General features: G+C 43.9%; 1 protein-coding gene across 2 annotated transcripts in view; it reads right to left on the bottom strand.

Moving 5' to 3' along the window:
- JCAD (junctional cadherin 5 associated) overlaps positions 1-1,787 on the bottom strand; it is a 53,272-nt gene extending 51,485 nt beyond the window's left edge. For both annotated transcript variants that reach the window (XM_028158856.2, XM_008150403.3), the window contains exon 1: positions 1,722-1,787. The gene's annotated coding sequence lies outside the window, so the exon portion shown is untranslated. The remainder of the gene's footprint in view (positions 1-1,721) is intronic.
- Between the last annotated feature and the right edge of the window lie 14,057 nt (positions 1,788-15,844).

Raw genomic sequence — 15,844 nt, 5'->3', positions numbered from 1 at the left:
GGAGGCAATCAATCAATGGGTCTCTCTCACATCCTCACATCCTCACATCCATGTTTCTCTTTCTCTCCCCCTCCCTTTCCACTCTCTCTAAAAATCAATGAAAAAAGTATTCTTGGGTGAGGATTAACAAAACAAACAAACAAACAAAAACCTTTACTCACCCTTGTGCTGTTGGGTGTCCTTAATCTAGTCTCTTAAATTCAAAAACTATCTGGCATAAGGCATCATTTTCTTGTTTTACTTGCACAGCCTGTGACCATTGAGTTTAGAAGTTTAGACCATCGAGTCTGCCCTTTCTGTCAAGAAAATACCTGGCTGTCTTTTCCCATTTCCCAGTCCCTTTCCCTATCAAGAATCATCTTCCAACCCTCACCCCTAACCCTACGGTTATCTGCAAATCTGAAAAGACAAAAAACCAGGAAAAGGAAAACACAAAGCTGCGGGGAAAACGTCCAAATTATGTGGTCCACACTCCTTCGTCTTCCTCTCCCAAGACCGGGGGAGGGGAATATGGGCCTGGGGGTTAAGAGGAGGGGACGCGGGGGGTGGCAGGGTGTGTGGGTGGCAGGGTGTGTGTGTGGTGGGGAAGGGGGGTGGTGATCCGCCTAAGCTAATTCCCCAAAGTCCTCTGCTCCTGGAGAGGTTGGATGAGCAAGACTAGGGCATGTCCACGTTGCGCTAGCACAAAGTTCCCGTTGTTATTATTATTTTTTTTTTTTCAGTAGTGAAATCAGCTTCTTTTTCAAACCCCCAGAAGAATCCGAGGCGCCCGGCTGCTCTGGCCAGTGACAAGGAGCAAGAGCAGCGCTTTCAGCTGTACGTGCCCAGCCTCACTGCAGTCCAGTCACCCAGGGAAGCCCTGGCATTCTGGGGTGACTTGACAGCGATCTGGGGTGGGGAGCTGACGGTGCGGGGAGACCCGGGAGGGCGGGCAGCTCCAGATCCCACAGACCGGCGGATGACGAGATTTACAGCACTCTCCGGCGGTGCTCTTTCCTTTCTCCCCTCTCCCCACCCCTTTTTTTTCTTTTCTTTTTCGCTTGACTACCCGCAGCTGGGGCCGGGCCACCCGGGCACTTGCGGGGAGCAGCGGCGATTAGTGCCCTAATCCCTAGTCCTGATCCGAGGGGCGGGGGGTCCCCAGGCCGGGCGGGGTCCCGAGCAGGGAGTGGGGGACGCGGAGGCCAGCTCCCAACGTCCCGCGGGCAGGTCCGCCACGGCGGGTATCGTGGGAACCCGGGACCTCGGGACTCGGAGCAGCGGCTGTCAGTTCCCGGGCGGAGACTCCGCCAAACCGTGGCGCGCGGGAGAGGAAGGGGTGGGGGTGGCTGGACTAGGGCTGTGGCGGAGACGGAACAGCGACCCTCGCCCTCCCGCCCACCCCCCCCCCACCCCCCAGCGCCGAGGGGCGATGCGAACCCTAACGCCAGGCGCGGCCTTCGGCGACGCCGGGGAACCCCGTGCCCCGCGTCCGAGCTGGGCACCTGAGGGGCTGGGACCAGCCCTCCTGGCGAGCCGGGGCTGCGGGACTGGGCACCGCCGAGGGTCTCGAGGAGGGATGCAGATGTCCCCCAAGGCTGAGAGCGGTTCGGACCCGAGCGACGTCCGGCTGGAGAAGTTGCGGGGCGAGCGCTGGAGGCTGGGGGCGAGGCCCGTAAAGCGCCGTGGGAACGGGCCAAAGGCACGGTGGGAGTCAGGGGTGAGGAGTCGCCTGGACTTACCGAGTGTCTCCCTCATGCTGCCCCGCGCCGCCGCCGCCGCCGCCGCCGCTCCCGCTGGCTGGGGGAACAGCGCGACCAGCCGCCCGCCGCCTCCGCGGCCCAGCACTCCCGGAGCCACCGCCCGCCCGCCCCGCCCACGGCCCGGCCCGCCCCGCCCACGGCCCGCCCCCACGGCCCCGCCCACCGCCCGCCCCGCCGGGCGGGTCACCTCGAGGCTCTGGCTCTTTGGGTGGGAGGGCTGCACCCAGACACAGAACCCAGCATGGGCCTCTGTCCCCGCCTGGATGGGTCGTGCTGAAGGGACAGGTGGGCTGGCCACCCTCTCCTGTCTTTTCCTGATATTTGGGTTTGGGCTTCTTCAACCCTGTAAGAATGTACACATACACACACACAGTTATACACAAAACACAAAAATACTCACGTACAGTCACACAGAAATGCACACACTCATACAGTCACACACAAACTCACAGACATATACAAACTCACACATACACAAAGACATGAAGCAGACAGACGAACACCTCTGTATACAGCACACACAGAAACACGTTGAAGGCATGAAGAGCAAAGCACAGTGATGGTGACAACAGCTTAGTGCTTGTGGTTTCCTTCTTTAAAAAAAAAAAAAAAAAAAAGGAAAGTGTTAGCTGAAGGCTGGAAGAGACCTCAGAGGTCAGCTGTGACAGATGAGAAAACTGAAGCCAGGAGTAGGATTTACCTAAAGCCAAGAGTAGGAGGAGGTCAATGGGCACTCTGACCAGAATGAGCATTTACAATCTCCCAACCACTCCGAGTTTCTCTTGCAGCAGAAATTAGACTGGTGCCTGGTCTGTTAAGAGGCAAAAGCCCTTGCACTTTGGAGAGCAGATAAAAGACATAATACGTGCAACTTTGCTGACAAGTTGGGGGTAAGGACAGGATGTTGGCTAAGTCAAGTCCATGGAGTCAAAAATGGATAGCAAAGCAGACTGGAGACCCTACAGAGCAAAATTTTAGAAAAACATTTAACCACACCATGGCTTTAGGGCTGTGCTTGCTGCCATAACACCAATAACACCAATAATATCTAAAGTTGTTTTCACTGTCACCCTGTCTTAACCCCTCATATATGTTATTTTCTTTTCATCTTTACCACAGTTCTCTGAGGTGGGTGGAAACTGGGACTCAGGGAAGCACATAATTACCAAGTTGCAGAATCTGGCCCAACACCCTTGTTCTGAACCCTACTATGAAGAATGTACAGTCGAAGAGGGCAAACAAACCAAACACTCTAGAGCTGGGGAGAAAAAAAGAACTATAATCAGGTGCCATGCTGTGAATTAGCTAGTGTATCTGAGGACCCCAGGTGGGAAGAGGGTCGTGGACAGCATGCTCCCAATTTGAGGGCTTCTTCCAGATGTGTTGCTTTACTTGTGTTAGCCTCAGATTCCTCTGCAATAAAATGGGGATGATGATGATGCTAACCTCCTAGGAAAGCCATGAGAATTAAATGAGATAATGTCTTTTACGCCCTCAGCACAGTACAGCAATTGTAGGAATGAAGGAAATGTTAGCTGCTGCCACTAACACTAGTGCTAATAGTGCTCTGTAGACCGGAGCCACCAGGGAAGGCTTTGTGGGAAGCACCTTAAAGGGTTGTGGTTAGGCAGAGACAAAGGGTATCATCTCCAGGCTGGAGGATTAGGATGAGAAAAAAAAAGGAGGGGGAGGGGAATTCTACAGCTTTTCCAGGAAATCGCAGTTATTAACAATGGTGACATTACTTCTTTTCATAAAAACATCTTTCGGGGATAAATTGTTTCAATGACATACAATTCCCGTTTGTCCTCAGTGAAATAGCTTTTTGAGGAGCACCTATATGTTCCCAGCACAATGCAGACACATCTGGAGCCAAATGTTTCCGCAAGATCATTAATCAGCCAGCAAATTGCGATTAGGATGCGTGTTTTCCCCATAGAACAATGTTATATTGTTGGCTTTCTGGGTCACCTCACAGAAGTTTTATAATGTAACTGAAATGCTATATAGTTGCAGTTAGAAAACAACATTGAAGCAATGCTAGGAACAAGTGAAAGCACCAGAAATAAAGCTTAAGAAGAAACTGTGTTTTAGCAGAAAGTCTGGTAAGGAAGGTAAAGAGATTGAAATACCAGATTCTGAAAAAGACAACTTCACAATTTTAAAGATTTATGTGGTTTCCTGACACTGGCTTTTTATCATGGAGCCCTCATTTAAAAATGTTTAGTTTCTCTCTTTCTTCAGTACTGATATATCACTAGCCTTGCTCTAAGGTTCTCCAGCCATGATGGAGGCCATTTCAAGTGAACAGCAGAATGGGGGAAAAATGAGGATAGAAGGAGGTAGTGGTGCTGGGTAGGAAGTGGAAAGGTGGGAGATTTTCTGAAGATTTGGGAGTAGAATTATGAAGAGGAAGGGGGACAAGTTTGAAAAGATACATGAGTAAGAGTGGGTGATTGTCTGCATTATAATGTAAGAAGACAGAGGTGAAGGGGATTGTGGTGCTTCCCCAAAGGAAGATAAAAGTTGGTGAGGAAACCCATGGAGCCATTTCCCACACAAATCACCAGTGAATAGACATGAGATGGTGGACATGAGACGTGAGAAGCCAACTGTGTGTGTGTGTGTGTGTGTGTGTGTGTGTGTGTGTGTAAAATCTTATGTCTTTTATGTGTACACACATATACAAATATACATGTGTATATTCTTATTATGTGTTGTTGTTGTTTTGTTAATCCTCACCTGAGGATATTTTTCCCATTGCTTTTTTTAGAGAGAGTGGATGAAAAGGAGGGAGGGGGAAAGAGAGAGAGAGAGAAACATTGATGTAAAAGAGAAACATCAATTGGTTGCCTCCCAAATGCACCCAGATATAGTGGGGAATCAAACCTGCAACCCAGGTACATGCCCTTGACCAGGAATCGAACCCTGTATCCTTTGTTGCAAGGGCCGACACTCCAACCACGGAGTCACACCAACCAGGGCTCTTATTATGTTTTCAGATAAAAGGACATTTCTTCCTAAGTCAGGTCTTTGTAACTCAGAAAGCACATGCGTAGGTTTTATCTTGACCATTGGAAGATCACATTCCTTCTAATCACCACCCACTCCCACTTCCATGTCACTGCAGTCCCTTTCTCCCACCTACTTGACTGTGGGAGATTTAAACACAGGAAAACACATTGACTGTCTATGTGATTTAAAATAGACAATATGATTTAAAACAACTTTTTGTGTGATGCTGCTAGAAATCCAGTGTTGCCTGGGAGCGTGTGCTGGTATCCAGCCCGGCCGGAGTGGCCAAATGTCGCCGCCTCTCTCGGAGTCCTGGAGAAGGGATTTCACAGACTCAGGAAGGAACTTGGACTATTGAGTCATGGTGCAGATGTGCAATGACCAGAGAAAGAATGCTTAATGGCCTTCTTTTGAAAAAAGACAAAACCCTTGTTTCTTTAACTTGCTGTCTTTTCAAGGATCTGAGAATGACCCTCCTTCCTGCTACAGAGCCCTTCCGTGATGACCTACTAGGTTTCCTTTAGCTGACTTGGATACTCTTTGATATTTTTCTTTAGTCTGAAAAACACTACCAGTTCTCTCTTTTTTTTTTTTTTAAATTCAAGTTCTTGATAAAACCTTGAAGTCTCTCTGGTTGGCTTATTCTAGAAAGTCTAACAATAAGGATTATAGAAAAACCAGAGAGAGTTTTATGTCAACAGTTGATAGTAAAACTTGTTTTTAGATATGGACATGTTGTATATTAATTCAGAGGTGATACTGCATAATTATTTTTAGCCATGAAATCTGTTTATCAAAGTGTGTTCCATGGACCACCTACTTCAGGGCTAACTGTGTACTCCCGGCCGGGGCGGTGGGGAGAATTAGGGAGGGGGGTGAGAGAAGTAGGGAGGGTGGGGGGGGACCCTGGGCCTCATCAACAATGGACACAAGCAGAATTTAATTTCTAATTCCTACAGCCTACAGTTGAGACCCTAAACTCTGGACTTGAACTACAAGCCCTGATGAGAAGCAGGGATACAGCTCAAGAAATAGAAATATTGTGTCAAGAGTCTAACAAAATGATTGGTACATAATAAACATTTTTTTAAAAAAACCAGTAGCCATGGACATCACTGTGTGATGATGAAGAGTAACACAGCAATGTCCCTCTGGAATAAGTTCATGAGGTGTTTATTAACTGTTCCTTAGAAGATTTGACACTTCCCAAACAGAAAACTGTATACCCCTGGGGGTTAAGAAAAGAATAATAAACATTTTTCAATCATATACTTTCACTCTAAGGAGAATGAATCTGTAAGTATTTGCTGTCTCTTTGTCAGCTTTTTCCTCCATAAGGCTACACATTAATGGAAACCAGCCTCTCCTAAGCCCTATCTCAACTCATCCGAGGAAAGGGTTGCTGTTTACTTGTGGTTGACAGAACATTCCAAATATCCCCCTGCTTGCAATCTACAATTCTTTGCCAATTTCATAAGGAAAACCCTGTTTTCCTGTCCTCCAGGGAATGACAGTGGCTGGCTGGAATCCGATTGGTACAAAGGTGATGCAAATGTGGTTTCCAGAAGGCAGTGGGATGGCCAGATACGGGCACCCAGGGCTGCTGTCTGCCAGCCATCACACATCAGCTAATCAAGAATCAACCAAAATTAACTTGAGTATTTTCTTTAACCCTATGTGAGTTTTTATTTAAAAACTGGGAAATATGTGAACAACCACAAAACAAAGTCACCAACATTAATTGAAAAAAAAAAAAAAAGCTTTCATTTTGGGATAAAAGGGCATATCAGTGTGTTATTATATCAGTGATAACAAAATACTGCAACACAAAAATGACACCAGGTTGGGAGGAAGAGGTGAGAATTACCTTTCATTTAACATTTCTTATATGTTGGGCACTTGGGTAGGCCTTGACTCTTCCATGTTCTTCTATGTATTTATTGCCAGGGTTGCAGGATTTTGAAGTTATGATTCTAGTTGAGCACTGAAGAGAATGTAAATCTGCCATATGAGAAATTCGCTTTCCATATCTTTGCTTTTTTGCCTCCGTATAAGTCCACAGCCTTTTGTTTAAGCTGCTAACATAGCATTGATCATGGTATACCTTGGATCTGCTTTATTGGCACACATATTTACTTCAGATAACAGATTCTGAGTTCCTGGTGGAACTGTTCATCCCTGCCCTAACTTTGTTTTGTTAGGTTCTGTATCTGTCTACTTGCCACCCATTCATTACAGGACCAGACTAAAGGCCACAGTGGTTTACAGCACCCCTTCAATCCAGAGCCGTACTCTGAACCACCTCCTTATCTACTCCCCCACACTAAGCCAATTATTTCCCTGCCCTAACTCAGGCCCCTTTGCCTCAAAGCCCATCAGAGGTACTCAAACCAGCCAATCCTAAGCTGTTTTCCCAGCCCCACTTTGCCTTTTCCACAGAGACCCCCCAATGGAGGCTAAGTTTTATGCTTTCCCTTGTGCCTTCCTGTCTCCTGACACTGGTGCTTCCCTCTGTGGCCTGCATAGCACTCCACGCCTCTTGTTTCTAGGGGGACTGTGAGTTGAAACTTTTCTTTCAATAGCATTAAACCCTCCATGTTGTCACTTAGTCACCTTTATAAATCAAGACCCGGAAACAAGTCAATTCCTCTGTTTTTCACAACCCAGCACCATACTTGTATTGAGATAGATAAAACAACTGTCTGTTGAACTGCATTGTTGAGTATCTTCAAAGTAAAAAGTGGTCATTTAAACTCACACTGTGCAAATCCTGAATTATAAATCCTCACCATATGAATACAGTCAAAATGTTAGCTCAGGGCTGAGGGTTACCAAAGGACAAAATGGCCAGAACTTTTAAAAAATGTTTAGGTTTTCTTGAATTTTTGGTTTCTTTTAAAACTGTTTTTGAGTTTCACTTGTGCTTTTTTTCATGTTCTGTCTTAAACTCAGATTACTGTCCTCAAACTCTGTTTATGAGCCTTGTAAGTACCTGGGTGATACATATATACGGAACAGATTGGGTGCTATTTATTTGTTTGGTTTAATTCAACAAAAATTAAACTTTCTAAAGCAAATAACATTTTTAAAAAATCCATATAAGAGATGCCAAAGAGAATTATTAGTGGTTTATAGTAAGGCATAAGTCTGAGAAAAGAAAATAAACCATTCATGAAAGTCAGCTTTTCATCAGCAGTAGTTAAAAAATAACAGTAAATTCCAAGCCCAGTATCATTTGGCTGGAACAATTGGTTAGTAAGGTCCTGACAACTGCTGCAATGTTTCTTTGTCACCCACCTCCCCTGATAACTCAGTCCATTTTCCCAGCCGTCGCTGATAAGACCCCATAGGGCTCCCCGTTTCTGCACGTGCCATCACTACAACCTCTGCGCCTGCATGAGAACCCATGGTATACTTCCATCCTGAGACGACGAACTGAGGAGCCGTTTTCAAGCCAGCAGGAAACGGAATGTACTTTCTAGTCTTCTCGTACCAGTGAGTGTATTAGTTATTTGTCTAAATATTTTTACAGCCTTCCTATGGTTCTTGATGCCTGGAATGTGTATTAGAGCTTTTGCTGAAACCACCAAATACCTGAAAGTTGCCATACCTAACTAGTCACAGCTGTAGTATTAAATCCATCCCAATTTTTCCCCTTCTATATACAGCATTCACTGGAGCCATAATATTATACATTCTTGGAACAGATGCTACTCATAAATAGAATGAATATCTTTTCCAGAGAACCTTCCCTTATTTGTGGTCATGGGCCACCGGTTTATTTTATCAGGGACCACCTGTTTATCGGAAGGTAAATCTACATATGAGATCATGATAGATTTCGTATGCTGAAGGATTAATTTAAAATATAGAACATTTTCTAGCTACTAATTCTTTGCTGCTTGTTGTAATAATAACTGTTCCAATATTATCATCATTATTATTATTGCTTTTACTTTTCCCAGAGTTTCTGTGAACTGGGCACTAGCACAGGCAGAACAGAAAGGGTTGCAGACTGAGGAATGTGAGGACAAAATATTCTAATGTTGAAGCCATTTGATGTAACATGTTAAGGTTTTAATAACTATGTTTAAAGAATATACTTAAAATTTAAAAGACAGATTATATTAGATGTAGATTTGAAACACTAATATTAAAACAATAAGGAAGAACCCTACAGAAATCAATATATCAGTGTTTTGGAAAAACAAAATATTCTCCTATTCCTCATAAAGATAATGACCAGAGTTTAGTATCATAAAAACCTACCTGGCATTTAAATTAAAAGCCATGAAACATCTTTAGTTCACAGTTAACTCCCACTGCTACTCAGTAAAGTATATTTATTTACCATTCCCATTTTTCAGATTATGTGCTATATTTTGTGTTTTAAGCTACAGTAGACACTATTTCTACTAATATCTCAAAATAAGTGCAGGCCTTCCTAAAAGCACAAAGGCCTCAGTCATCATACTAGATTGTACATATCTCAATAACAGGCTGCCTGATGACAACCACCAATTCACAGCATCAACCATGCAGACTAGAAATGCCATTGTCTGATCTATTAAAGTATAAGTGGTAAATTTATGGACCATTTGAAAAAAAAAAAATAATAGTTAACTGTTATTGTCTAGGAACCTGGAGGTGGGGCTCAGAAATCTGTGTTTTAAACACCTTTCCTGAATCTGATGAGCAACGAAGTTTGAAAGCCACCTTTCCTAATATTAACTTGCTACTGACAGGCTCTCTTAGAAATACCCTTTCTGGGTCCAAATATCTCATTAACTACAAAGCAATTAGCTGCCCCCTTAGGGGAAGCCAAATGCATTCATTCACAGTAAAGTGCTTCCCAATTCCCCTGCTTGTCAGAAGGAACATAACCTGAGGAAGAAACACTGAGGCTCTGAAGTCAGGAGATTTGGGTGGATCTCCATGCTGCCATTTATCAATAGCGTATCTCTAGGCAAATCTCTTAAATTCTCTGAGCCTCCATTTCTTTACAAGATAACAAACCACAATCTGGTTATGAGGATTAAATGAGATATGTTGTGAAGGCATGTAGTACAGAGTCAACATTCCATAGAGGTTAGTTGTTCGGATGCTGCACCCTTCATGGGGCTCATGTGAGAATGCAGGAAAGAAATGCAAAGCACTTGGCACATCATCACACTCTGCAAACCACAGCCATTAGTATCCTCAATTTTGGGGACTAAATATAACCTCTGAGCACAGTTCCCTCATTTGTCGAGAACCAAAGGAGGAAACTATTTCTATATTCATTTGCTTTTCATAGGAAAAATGTTACAGAAATTCTAGATGATTACCAAATTTTAAGAAAGACTATTCCATTTAGCTTTTTAATCAGAAAACAAGATTGTAGTTTTCTCCTTCCCTTCCTCCCTCCTTCCCTCCCTCCCTCCCTCCTTCCCTTCTTCCCTCTCTCCTTTCCTTCCTTCCTTCCTTCCTTCCTTCCTTCCTTCCTTCCTTCCTTCCTTCCTTCCTTCCTTCCTTCCATACAAGAAAATGGAATTATAAAGAACATATGCATTTTCAGGTTAAAAGAAATTGCTAGAGCTCCTTAAAGCTATTAAAATATCATAAAGAGTTTAATTAAGATATTGTTTAAGGCAGGATATTTAAAGATACCTTTATTTTCCCATGGAGCCCAGATATCACAAGATTCTAAGAGAACACTTTAATGAGAAGACTCTTATTTAATGTGAGATGTGAAGTCTCAGAGCTTAATGTGAGCATATGGAACTCTCTCTCTCTCTCTCTCTCTCACACACACACACAGAGAGAGACAGAGAGAGAGAGAGAGAGAGAGAGAGAGAGAGAGAGAGAGAGAGAGAGAGGCAGTAATCCACCTTTCAGGATTTGGAAGAGTAGTTTTGGTCCAGCAACAAGAAGGTAAATAAGTGAGTTAGAAATCTTGACAAAAATACTATGGACAAAATAGTCATCTGATACTAAATCGAAGATATTTTTAAAACATTCATGAGCAGGATAAATTTGCAGGACTCTTTCCTTGGATACTTACAAATATTCAACCTGTGACTATGACATTACTTCACTGCCTTTCGCCTTTTTCTTCCAAAGTTAATGGGAGCACACAAAGCTAGGCAACTGGCCAAAGTAAAAGGAATGTGCCCATATTATAAAGTCACTGAAAGTTTCAGTGATTTCACATTATCTTGGGCCAGACTGGCCTGAACATTCGGAAGAGCCAGCCTGGCCACTGGGGCCTGGCTTCCAGGAGTTCCCAGGAAGATAGTGTCTCCCCAAAATATAAGCGGTCAGAGCTGGGCAGTGCTGATGTGCACGCTCTGCATCTACCCAAACACAAAAGGATTTCCTGGGAAAGACAACAGGCTCTGTGGCTGTGCTCACCTCCCGCTGCCAGGGGTCCCCACAGGGAAGAGGAATCTAAAATAAGGTGACCAGATTTGAACATTGGTAAAGCGGGACACCATTGACCCGGGGGGGGGGGTGAGGGGGGGGTGGAGGGGGGTGGTGGTTTCTTGATTAAAAATTTGGTCTATATGGAGCAACAAAACTTTTCATAGAACGCAAAAATAGTATTGTAATATATTTTTTAAATGTCAACGTAAGTACAATTTACAAATATAATAAATAAAAAATTATGTGTAGTATTATTTTATTCTTTGGCATATTTCTCATTTGAGTGAATTTTTTTTAGTAGATTTCTGTTGTTGTTTAAAAGGTCATGAATTTGCCGTAACGTAAGTCGTAAGTGTCACTTTCAAGGCCGGCACTAGAATTTTTGCTGCCACTATAAAATGTAAATAATACGAGTAATGTCTGCTAAATTCAAGAAAATTTATGTATTTATGAAATAAATAAATAAATTACTTACCTAAATTATCTGAATAGCTGATTTGTAATGACATCACTTGTTTAACTAGCTTACTAGCACGCAGTACGATGTGTATCGTCTGAGAGACAGTTACAAAATGTTTTCGTCGTTGCCAATCCCAAAAAATGCCATTGTTCATTAAGTCCAAACAATGGTGGTCGAATTCTAACAACTGATCAACAATGCGAACTTTGATAAGCAGTTCTCAATAATCAGTTCTCAACAATTATTCATTATTATTAAAGTTTAACATTATAAAATTAACAAAAATAATATAAAACTCATATCCTGGCTAAATAGCCACATGGCCGCTGAAAACCGTATATTCCCTTCCCGTTCTCCTGCTGTTCCCTAGCTTGTCATGCATTCTTTCAAAAAATCGGGACTTTTTTAAAACGCCAAGGGACGCGGGACAAATTGTTAAAAATCGGGACTGTCCCGCCAAAAGCGGGACGTCTGGTCACCTTAATCTAAAAGGGCAGAGAAGGAGGAGAAAATGGAGACCAAATAGGCAGACCTGCCGGGCACCCCATCCCAGGGCCAGGCTGGAAATACAACTAAATGGGAGAACATTCATCTGGAATTTCCAACTGTGGTCCAGCTGAGGAGGTGACCTATACCAAGGAAGGACAGAAAACACCTGGGGACGGGTAGAAAGGGCGAGATCTCGAGAGGTGGGGAGCCCCGCGAGGAGGGACCTGAGCTACGGGGAGAACTGCTCCGGGAGCAGAGGCAGGGCTCCACACACCAGCCGGAGGTGGCGGAGGGGAGCTGACCAGCAGCTCTTCCTGACCCACAGGGCATGACCTGCAGTGCCCCTACCATCCAAGCTGCTGCAAAAGGCAGGACTGCTGGGGGCAGCGGAGTCTAGACTCAGCAGACTAGAGCCGGTGGAGGAGAGAGTCCGTTGCGATTGCCTTTTTATTTTTATCTCTAAACCCAGAGCACAGGAGTTTTCATTTGCAACTACTCACCCAAGGCTTTGGCACAGGGAAAGACTTGTGTACTTGAGGTGCCTGAGGACAGGTTGGTTGGGAAGCATGGCAGGGAGACTTGGAAAAGCAGTAACCAGGAGTTCTGCACTGGATCATTCATATGCTTCCAAACCGAAATGGCCGTTTTCCCTGGGAGGAGCTACCTCCTCCCAACAGCTAGAGGACAGGTAAAGGGGGAAAAAACCCACCCTAGGTGATACAGCCTGCCACACGCTGCATTTTGAGCTTTACTGAGGAAACAAAGGCAGAGGCCAAGCTTAGGGATCTGAACAGTCTCAAGGAGCCCTCAGTGACAGGATTGAAGGAGAGGCCATCAGCCCCACTATTCTAGGAAACAGACTGACAAAAACTCCGGGTCCCAGCTGACCTCACTGGTCTCCATACAAGGATCTCTGTCCAGCCAAGGGCAGAGTAATATTTTGGGCCACTCATGGAGGAGTAGCTCTGGGACAGAAAAAAACACCCATCAGAGTTCCAGCACCTCCACAACCCCACCTACAGCCCTGTCAGAAACAGGGTGATGAAGATTGACAGCTGGCAGATAGGCAAAGAGGGCAGATTGGCCCCTCCTGCTTGCAGCCCAGGCCTGTGGAGACAGACACAAGCAGTGGACAGGTGGATCGCTTGCTTCAAGCAGGGTGCTAAAAGCCAAAAGACAGTGCCTGACAGTGATTAGCACCTATGTACCCAACAGGAAGCCCAGAATTGGCAGAAAGAACAGAAGAGTGGGGTCCCAAGCTAGCTGCCATGGTGCATTAAAACTCAGCTGAAGCGAACAACACTTCACTTTCTTATTTTTTTAAGTTTTACTTTTTGTACTTTTTCTTCCTCTTTTTTTTCCCTCCTGCTTTTCTTCTCCTTTCTCCTTTTTAGTTTTTCTCTTTCCTTTATTTTCCCCTCTTTTTAAAAATTGATCTTTTTTATCTATCTGCTTTATTGATATCCTATTATTCTAGTCTCTGTTGTTTTGTTCATATATATAACTAGCGTTCCCGTTGCAGGAAAAATCCTGCAATAGGGTTTCCTGCTGCACTCTACCCCGCCCTGCCTGCTCTCCTCCCTTGTCCCCCGCCCCGCCTTCTCTGCCAGCCCGCCTGCTTTTCCCTTCTCCCCCGCCCCGCCTTCTCTGCCAGCCTGCCTGCTCTCCTCCCTTCTCCCCTGCCCCACCTTCTCCGCCAGCCCGCCTGCTTTTCTCCCTTCTCCCCCGGCCCTACCTCTGCTCCTCCCTTCTCCTCCCCCTGACTTGCTTGCTTCTCCGCAGCTTTGCTCCCTTCTGCAGCTCTTGGCTTCTTTCTACGCTGTCTTGATATGCAAATTAGCCACCATCTTTGTTGGGGTAATTTGCATATTCATCCTGATTGGTTGGTGGGCGTGGCTTGGCTGGTGGGCACGGCTTAGGCATAGCGAAGGTGCTATCAATTTGCATATTTGTCTATTATTAGGTAGGATTCCCTTTTCCCTGTTCCTACTCAAATTCCCTTTCTGTTTTCTTTTATTCCACGACTCATTTTTAAATTTTTTTTCTTTTTTCTCTTTCTCTTTTCTTCTTTTCTTAATTTCTTAACTTGTTTCCCTTCCCAAATTTAGGTTTATCTGCCCTCTCCTCTATTCTACTTTTCAATTTTTTTTTCTTGTCCTCTCATTTCTTTTCTACCTCCTTTACTCTAAACATGGTCCTTCCCCTGCTCCTCTAATTCTTTAACCTTATTTTCTTTATTTAGGCTCTGTATCTACAGATTTTGCCCCCCTCCCTTTTCTGGGTGTTTTTTATTTGTGCCTTTTTGCTTATTTGTTTGTTTATTGTATTGTGTTTTCTCCCCATATTTTTTCTTTCATTTTTCTATTATTCTTGCTCTCTTTTCTCTTTCCTAATTCTATTTCTCTGGTGATCATTTTTGTTGGGACTATAGAAGTCTTGTTCTTGTTCTGTTCTTTCTGTGTTACATCTTCTCTTGTATTTTGTGCTATTCGGTCAGCACCTCCACAACAGCTGACACACATGGTAAGTAGTGAGCCACATAATTAGGCATGCTGACAGGAGAAATTCTATCCATTAATGGGACAATAACAGTCAAGACCAAACTACAACAGGAGTACCCGAATATCTCAAGTAGGGGGCCTTCTTAGAACACTCAGCCCAGGAGACCTGAGAGACTGCACCACTGGGTTCCACAAAATATCTACTACAAAAGATCAACCCAAAAAATCTGGCTGGCATAGCAGTGTGATCTACTGCATAGAAACAAATATAAAGGAACAGAAAAAATAGAGAGACAAAGAAACAATAGCCAAATGAAAGAAAAGGAGAAATCACCAGGAAAAGAACTAAGTGAAATGGAGGCAAGTAATTTGTCAGATAAATAATTCAGAGTAATGGTTATACGGATGCTCAAACATCTGAATGAGCATTGCAAGCAACTCAAGGAAAATTATAAGGAGCTGAATGAGAAATACACCAACATGAGTAAGAATCAAAGGGAATGAAGAATGACATAGCTGCAATAAAGAACACCATGAAAGGTTTCAACCATAGACTAGAAGAAGCTGAGGACTGAATCAGTGAGTTAGAAGACAAGGTAGAAAAAAAAACCAAGTAGAGCATCAAATGGGAAAAAAAAAATGTTAAAGGTAGGAGGAGAGATTAAGGGAGCTTTGGGACAACATGAAATGAAATAGCATCCACATAATAGGGATGCCAGAGGAAGAGGAAGCTGAACAAGGAATAGAAAACCTGTTTCAAGAAATAATGACAGAAAACTTACTGGACCTTGGGAAGAAAGAAGTCACACAAGTCCAGGAAGCACACAGAGTCCCAATCAAGATGACTCAAAAAGACTTACACCAAGACACATCATAATTAAATTGGAAACATAGAAGACAAAGAAAGAATCTTGAAGGCTACAAGAAAGATATACAAGGGATTTCCCATTGGAATGTCAAGTGATTTCTCAACAGAAACACATCAGGCCAGAAGGGAATGGCATGAAGTATGCAAAGTGATAAAAGCAAGGGACTAAATCCAAGAATACTCTATTCGGTAAGGCTATCATTCAAAATTGAAGGTGAAATGAGGAGCTTTGCAGAAAAAAAAAAAAAGTAAGGGAGTTTATTACCATCAAACCAGCAATGCAGGAAATGCTAATGGGACTGTTGTAAAAAGAAGAAATGAAAAGGGATGAAGAAACACAGGCATAAAGAATTAAAATGGCAAC

This window comes from Eptesicus fuscus, chromosome 5 (assembly GCF_027574615.1).
Source record: "Eptesicus fuscus isolate TK198812 chromosome 5, DD_ASM_mEF_20220401, whole genome shotgun sequence".
NCBI classification, from domain to species: Eukaryota; Metazoa; Chordata; class Mammalia; order Chiroptera; family Vespertilionidae; genus Eptesicus; species Eptesicus fuscus.
The sequence above is the reverse complement of the archived record's forward strand: the minus strand, read 5'-3'. Positions and strand labels throughout refer to the sequence as shown.